The sequence below is a fragment of the Amblyomma americanum genome, chromosome 2, assembly GCF_052857255.1.
Source record: "Amblyomma americanum isolate KBUSLIRL-KWMA chromosome 2, ASM5285725v1, whole genome shotgun sequence".
Lineage (NCBI taxonomy): Eukaryota > Metazoa > Arthropoda > Arachnida > Ixodida > Ixodidae > Amblyomma > Amblyomma americanum.
Genome location: NC_135498.1, coordinates 127,070,246 through 127,077,480, shown reverse-complemented (window position 1 = coordinate 127,077,480; position 7,235 = coordinate 127,070,246). Strand labels below are relative to the sequence as shown.

Genomic DNA, 7,235 nt, shown 5'->3' with positions numbered 1-7,235 from the left:
AACAGCTGCATGCACGGTTCCGTTAGACCATGGCTATACTAAGTCAATTCATCTTTACTGACGTAAGTAGTGTATATTTATGCTTATCATACGGGAGTTTTCAAGCCCACCTCCGGTCTCCTGGTCTGCCGTGCGCAGGAAGTTTTCCTCATCATTCAACTTTTTCTTTATTCGAAGTCAGCTTATAACTCCCCCCCTACCCCGTTCTTAGAACCTGTACCATATTCAAGCCACGGCCCGGTCTCCCGCAACTTATTGACTTCCTTGGCATTGAAATCTCCAACGATGACCTTGATGTGCGCTTTTACTTCACTCATTGCCAATTCAACGTTTCCCCAAAAGCTTTCCGCTACATCGTCATCATGACTGCATATATGCGCAAGGGCAGGCGGGTCTTGTATGTGGCGACTTTCAACATGAAAGTTGGCCGGCAACACCAGATGGCGGACAGCAGCTATAAATACAGTGTAGGCAATGAACTCAACTGCGGTTGACGAAAACCAGTGAACGTCGTTATGGTCAGACACTCAATGTCTGTAGAAATTACCGCTCAATGTTGTTTTCATGACAATTCGCGCGCTGGCTGAGCATGTAGTGGCTGAAGAGTCTGGAGGAGATTACCGAAATGAAATTTAAATGCCTCTCATCACATTGTGGAACGATGTGTCAGCAGCTGTTCATGAACACAAATTTCGAGCGTTCTAATGCCGCGTCACACTGGCAGGCTTCGTGCATTTCTAGCGAAGTGGGTCATATATAGTAAATTTTGCTTGTCTGCCATCGCTAGCCCACCAACTCCCCCACATTTGCAGGAATTTAAAAAAAAACATGCCACAGTGGAGGAGCCGGGGGTCGAACCCGGGACTTCTCGCATGCAAAGCGAGCGCTCTACCTCTGAGCTACACCCCCGCGGTAGTGGGAGTGATTATAATGGCAATATGTGCTTAGATTTGTGCGCACTGTTTTTTGTCTTGCGTATTTTTTTTACATTTGTAAGCATAAATTCTTATATATGTTAGAGAGTAATGTCACTACTCATTATAGATCCGCAGGTGGTCGAAAGTATTCCGGCGCTTTACACCTCGGCACCACTTTTCCTTTTGCTTTGACTCCCACCTTCATTCTTCCTGCAGAGAATAATAATATTAATTGGAGTTTGGGGAAAGGAAATGGCGCAGTATTTCTCTATAAGCCATCAGCGTTGAGAACGTTCTAGACTGCTGTGACTTTGAGGAAAGTAATGGCGCAGAACTGGCTCCCTGGGTCAGGGGACGAATATGTGGTGGTAGGTGGTTTTATTAAAATAATAATAAAAAGGAAAGCTAGCCCCGGCATCTGCCATCGGTACTGATTAAGAATCTGAGGAAATGAAAAATAGCAGGCAGAATGGAGAAATGAAATGAAAGAGTTGAGGGCACAGGAAGAGAGCATGGGGGAGAGGTAATATACACTAACAATTTAAAGAATAAGAACTGTGTCCAGGTTGTGCGCGCGATTAGTTCATGATAATAATAATAATAGTAATAATAATAATAACAATAATATTAATTGGTTTTGGGGGAAAGGAAGTGGCGCGGTATCTGTCCCGTATATCATTGGACACCTGAACCGCGCCGTAAGGGAAGGAATAAAGGACGGAGTGAAAGAAGAAAGGAAGAGAGAAGTGCCATAGTGGAGGGCTCCTGAATATTTTCAACCTCCTGAGGACCTTTAACGTGCACTGACATCGTACAGCACGCGCGCGCCTTAGCGCTTTGCTTCTATAAAAACGCAGCCGCCGCGGTCGGTTTCGATAATAATAATAATAATAATAATAATAATAATAATAATAATAATAATAATAATAATAATAATAATAATAATAGTTGGGTTTTTTTGGGGGGGGGGAAGGAAATGGCGCAGTATCTGTCTCATATATCGTTGAACACCTGAACCGCGCTGTAAGGGAAGAGATAAAAGAGGGAGTGAAAGCAGAAAGGAAGCAAGAGGTGCCGTAGTGGAGGGCTCCGGAATAATTTCGACCACCTGGGGATCTTCAACGTGCACTGACATCGCACAGCACACGGGCGCCTTAGCGTTTTTCCTCCATAAAAACGCAGCCGCCGCGGTCGGGTTCGAACCCGGGAACTCCGGATCAGTAGTCGAGCGCCCTAACCACTGAACCTCCGCGGCGGGGCGAGTTCGAACCCGGGAACTCCGGATCAGTACCCGAGCGCCTAACCACTCAGCCAACACGGTGGGTTTCCTTCAGAGAAAAAATACGGAAGGAACGAACGAGCTGTATATGCAGACGCGGCAGAAAACATCAATCGGAGCGTTCATACTGTCGGTGGTGGATGTGGTGGTGCTGAAAAAAAATTATTTTTGGCGAAGCCCTTATAGTCCAAATTTCAGAGGCGGGCTGTTTCCTGTTCGTGGGTGGTGGCGGGCAGCCAGTGTCCGAAGGCGACCTTTTCCCCCCTTTTCACCAGCCTCAGTTGCCAGGCCGGGTAGGAGCCAGAAACTACAAGCTCCCACCCCGCCGAGTTCGCGAGAGCCCATTGGGCTGGTGGTTGCAGTTGCGGCAAATTAATATAATATGGTCGAATGTGGCTCTCGGAGCCTCACAAAGGGAAGATTTGTGAGCGTGAGGAGAAGGGAAGAAAAGAGCAAGGAAGGGGCGCTGGGGAAGGAGAGCTGTGAGCCTGGAGTTGTCGCCAGGTTGTCGTTGTTTTGTCAGGGATGTGTGTGGCTGGGTGTAAAGTAGACGTTCTTCGCGGTTATGTACACTGATGTCGTGGTATGTGATCACCCGCTCTCTGCCACTGCCTGGGTCTTCGGCATGCACCGCTAGATTGACGTAAGCTAGTGAAGCGGAATGAACCACTTCGTTACCGGGATTACCGGAATGGGGCGGTACCCAGATTATTTGGATGGAGCGAGGTGGTTGGGGAGTTGTAGGTGAGAATTTTATAGGCGGCAGCATGTACCTTTTCGCGCAAAATATTGAATGGCAGTCTTGGAATCCCTCAGGATGAGGTTAACAGTGGAAGACGATATCGCTAGCGTTATGGCTGCTTCTTGACTTGTATCGAGTTGTTTGCCCTGATCGAGCCTGCTATTGTGTGTTGTAGGTTGTTCAAGAGTATGAAGAGGGCGTAAGCAAAGAGTTGGCAGTACTCTGTGGCATCTATGTAGGCTATGTCAGGTTCATTTTCATGTGCTTTATGCAAGGCGCAGGTGCGGGTGGCCCGACGACTCTGGTGGTGGACTGGATGCATATTTTTATCTAGGGGGTGTATAGTGAGATGGTCCCTGACGTATTTCGAGACATTGCGGTTGTTAAAGGCCGATGGACTGATCGGTCGAAGCTGCAGTCAGGCTAGAATATGGCGTCCAGTAGTAATGGAAGACAATCTGTCTATCCAGGCTATGCGGTGTGCTTCTGTCAGCTGAATGAGCGTGTTGTCGACTCCGGTGCGTAAGAGACGAAAAATGAGGATGCGTTTGGGCAGACTTGAGGCCGTCTTGTAGTAACGTCTTATTAGTGCGTCTATCTTTTCTGCCTCTGTTTTGGTGAGGTAGAGGTAGGGGAGGAGAGGGAGTATAGCATCCGGCTTATCACGAACGCTTGTACCAGTTTTCGGACGCTCTGTTCGCGCATGCCGCGGTGTATATTTTTCATGCGATGATTACTCGAATGATCTGGTGCGTGGAGCCAGAGAGGTTGGGTGGAGTAACAATAGTTGTGACTTGGCAGTGGAGCAAGCGGAGCATATGAAGGCCGTGCACTACGGCACCACTTTAAATCTTGAATAAAGAGTTTCTTCCATCCTTCTGAGATTGCCTGCGGTGGCCCACAGCGTAATGTCGTATGCGAGAAAAAATGGTAGACACTCAAAATCTGAGAACGTTTGTCAGCCATCAGAATGAGTGTGATGTTAAAAGAAATAGAGTACCGACCCTTGAGGCTTCCTTCGATTAACTTGAGGGAAAGCGGAGTATTTCAGTGATAAAAATAATAATAATAATTGGTTTTTGGAGAAAGAAAATAGCGCAGTATCCGTCTCATATATCGTTGAACACCTGAACCGTACCGTAAGCGGAGGGATAAAGGATGGAGTGAAAGCAGAAAGGAAGAAAGAGGTGCTGTAGTGGAGAGCTCCGGAATAATTTCGACCACCTGGGGATCTTTAACGTGTACTGACATCGCACAGCACACTGCGCCTTTTGCGTTTCGCCTCCATCGAAACGCGGCCGCCGCTGTCGGGTTCGAACCCGGGAACTCTGGATCAGTAGCCGAGCGTCCTAACCACTGAGCCACCATGGCGGGAAGGATTTCAGTGGGCCGACCCGAATTGCTGCTGTGTGATCCCGGAGGAAAGAGGTGATGTAGTATTGCGTTCGGCTCTCAACACCCATGTGAGTCAGAGCGCCTAATATGGCAGTGTGGTATACGTTGTCAAATACCTTTTGAAGCTCTAAGGCCAGCAGCGCTTGTGTTCGTTTGCAGTGCCGAGGGTGGAGGAAGTCTTCCGATATCTCAAGCCCAGTGTGCGCTGTGTAGGGGAAAGGAAATTGCGCAGCATCTGTATCACATATCGGCGGACACCTGAACCGCGCCGTAAGGAAAAGGATAAAGGAGGGACTGAGAGAAGAAAGGAAAAAGAGGTGGCATATTGGTGAGCTCCAGGATAATTTCGACCACCTGGAGGACTAGGAAAAAGATTTATTAAGAACATAAATACTGGATTGGTAAAGTAGGAGAACCCATTGGCCGGCATCATATTCCGGCCCCTCTCAACCAGCGTATCTGGTCGAGAGGACTGTGGCTATGAAGGGTTACTTCCCAACGCTCCTATGTCGGTTCAGGATTGCTGTCCAAGTCTGGGTTTTCTTGACATTCCAAAATTCTGCAAAAGAGTGTGCCGACTGCTCCACAGAATGGGCAGTACGAGTCGTAGGTGTCTGGATACCATTTACTCAAGTAGGGATTGCGCAAAGTATTAGTTTGAATCGTCTGATTATGTGCTCTTAAAATTTGCTGAGGGTTTTGTGAAGAAAAGGATATCTCCTTCTTATGATCTTACAGTACTCCGTAATTTTTGCGTAGCTTATTAAGGATGAGGGGTTGTTGGCTGTGTCAGAGAGAGGCTCCGTGCCTGATACTCGGAGGAGGAGAGCTCGAGAAGCTGTATTGGCCGCCTCATTGCCCGTCGTTGATAGGTTCCCTGGCGTCCAGAAGGTCTGGACGTTAGAAGGATTAGACGTTTGCGAAATTTCCCACCGCGGAGCCCCAACGTCACCTCTAAAGTAACTGCCTGCCGCTGCTTGTGAGTCGGACGTAACTGTTGCCTCGCTGTTCTTTGATATCGCTAGCGCGATAGTTGCTCCTTCAGCCGATGTGGTATCCACCGCTTGGATAACGTTGCTTGCTATTATATCCCCCCAGGGTGAAACTGCTGCAATTCTTGCGACCCCCTTCACGGGTGCAGCCACATTGACGTAGATCGTGTCCTTGCTTCCATGCCAGCACTTAGAGAGGTGAACAGCTTTGGCTAGTCTGCGTCCTTTATTGTATTCCTGATCCATGCGCTTTGGTACGGGGAAAGTCGCGATGTGTGATCTCATCTGCATGGGCATGTCGATCTTGTCGGCGAATTTCCGGGGACGGATTCTCAGTTTCGGTAACATTTTCCTGCCAGGCTTAGATTCGAGAGCCTGATAAGTTGATTTACATGGTGGGCCTCTATTAGTTCATCGATGGTGTTATGTATCCCCAACTGTATTAAAGGCTCAGTGGATGTGCACAATGGAAGTCCCAGCGGCGTCTTAACTGCCTTTCGAATAATAACATCAAGTTGGTCATTGTCCTTCTTCCAAAGCAGTAAGTACAGGGTGGCGTATGTTATGTTAGAGAGAATGAATGCTTGAAGTAATTTTAGGGCCCCCTTCTCTCTTAGCCCATTTATTTCCTTGATTACCCGGAGCAGCATTTTAGAGACTCTCTCGGGATTGGCTTTTGGCTGTCTGATTGTAGTGGTGTTAGTGTTGCCATTGCGTATGACAGCTCCCAGGGTCTTGATCTCTTTCTTGATCGGAATGCTCACACCCTGGACCATAATAGCGACGGAGGTACTGGACGACAAAAGTTTCTTATTCTGTTTCTGCCATGGTCGATCAGGAGTAACTCGAATTTGTCAGGAGAGCACGTTAAACCATGCCTCGCCGCATGCTGGCACACGACATTCGCTGCTTCCTGAAGCCGGTCGTGAATTTCCCCTTCTTTACCACTGAAACACCAGATCGTAATGTCGGTGTATATAGCGTGCTCAATGCGTTAAACTCGGTCCATATTCTCTGGTAGCCCACGCGTAGCCAGGTTGAAGAAGAGAAGCAGAGATAAGACCGCGCCCTGTTGAGTGCCCTTGGAACCTAGATTGAATGTTGAGGAGGTCGGATCACCAATCTTTACTGACGCTTTCCTATTGGAGAGAAAGCCCCTTACGTAATTAAATGTGCGGTCGCCACAGTTGATTCTCTTAAGCTCCTCCAGTATTCCCTGGTGGTTGACATTGCTAAATGCCGCTTTTAAATCGAGCGCAAGGATGGCCTTGACCTGACATCTGCCGGGGTTGTCCAGGATATCCTCTCTGATACCAAGGAGAATATCCTGTGTAGACAGCTTTTCTTTAAACCCATACAGCGTTTCCGGGTGAGTATCATTATTCCTAAGGAGTCTCTTCAGTCGCGCGCTCACGACCCTCTCGAACAGTTTACCCAGAGACGACTTCAGGGAGATTGTTCATAAATGACCAATATCGCTTGGCTTTTTGGGCTTGGGAGACAGTAGTGAAAAAGCCAAAGTAGAGTCTATGATTAGAACAGCATACAAGGCAGCATTAGGGCTACCGAACTGTACCTCCACCGAAAGGTTTCTGGGCTTGGGAGTACACAACACCTTAGACGAGCTTACAGAGGCACACTTAACAATGCAGAGAGGCCGGCTTTCCCGCACCAAAGCAGGAAGAACCATACTTGATCGTTTAAGACTAGGCATACAGTTGCCACCCCAAGATACCAAAACACAGATACCTAAACGCATCGCTAAGGTAATAATAGTTAAGCCACTAGCTAAGATTATGCATCCTGCTCACCACGAGGGGAGAAGAAGGGCTAGGGCAAAAGCTCTACACGACATATACAACCAAGATGAACATGCAGTATATGTAGATGCCGCAGAATATCCCCAGAAA

The 7,235-nt window shown here is 47.9% G+C and overlaps 1 non-coding gene across 1 annotated transcript; it reads right to left on the bottom strand.

The window, feature by feature from the left end:
- Positions 1-837: 837 nt before the first annotated feature.
- On the bottom strand, positions 838-909 carry TRNAA-UGC (transfer RNA alanine (anticodon UGC)). The gene has a single exon. It is a non-coding gene; the product is annotated as a tRNA-Ala (tRNA).
- Positions 910-7,235: the final 6,326 nt, after the last annotated feature.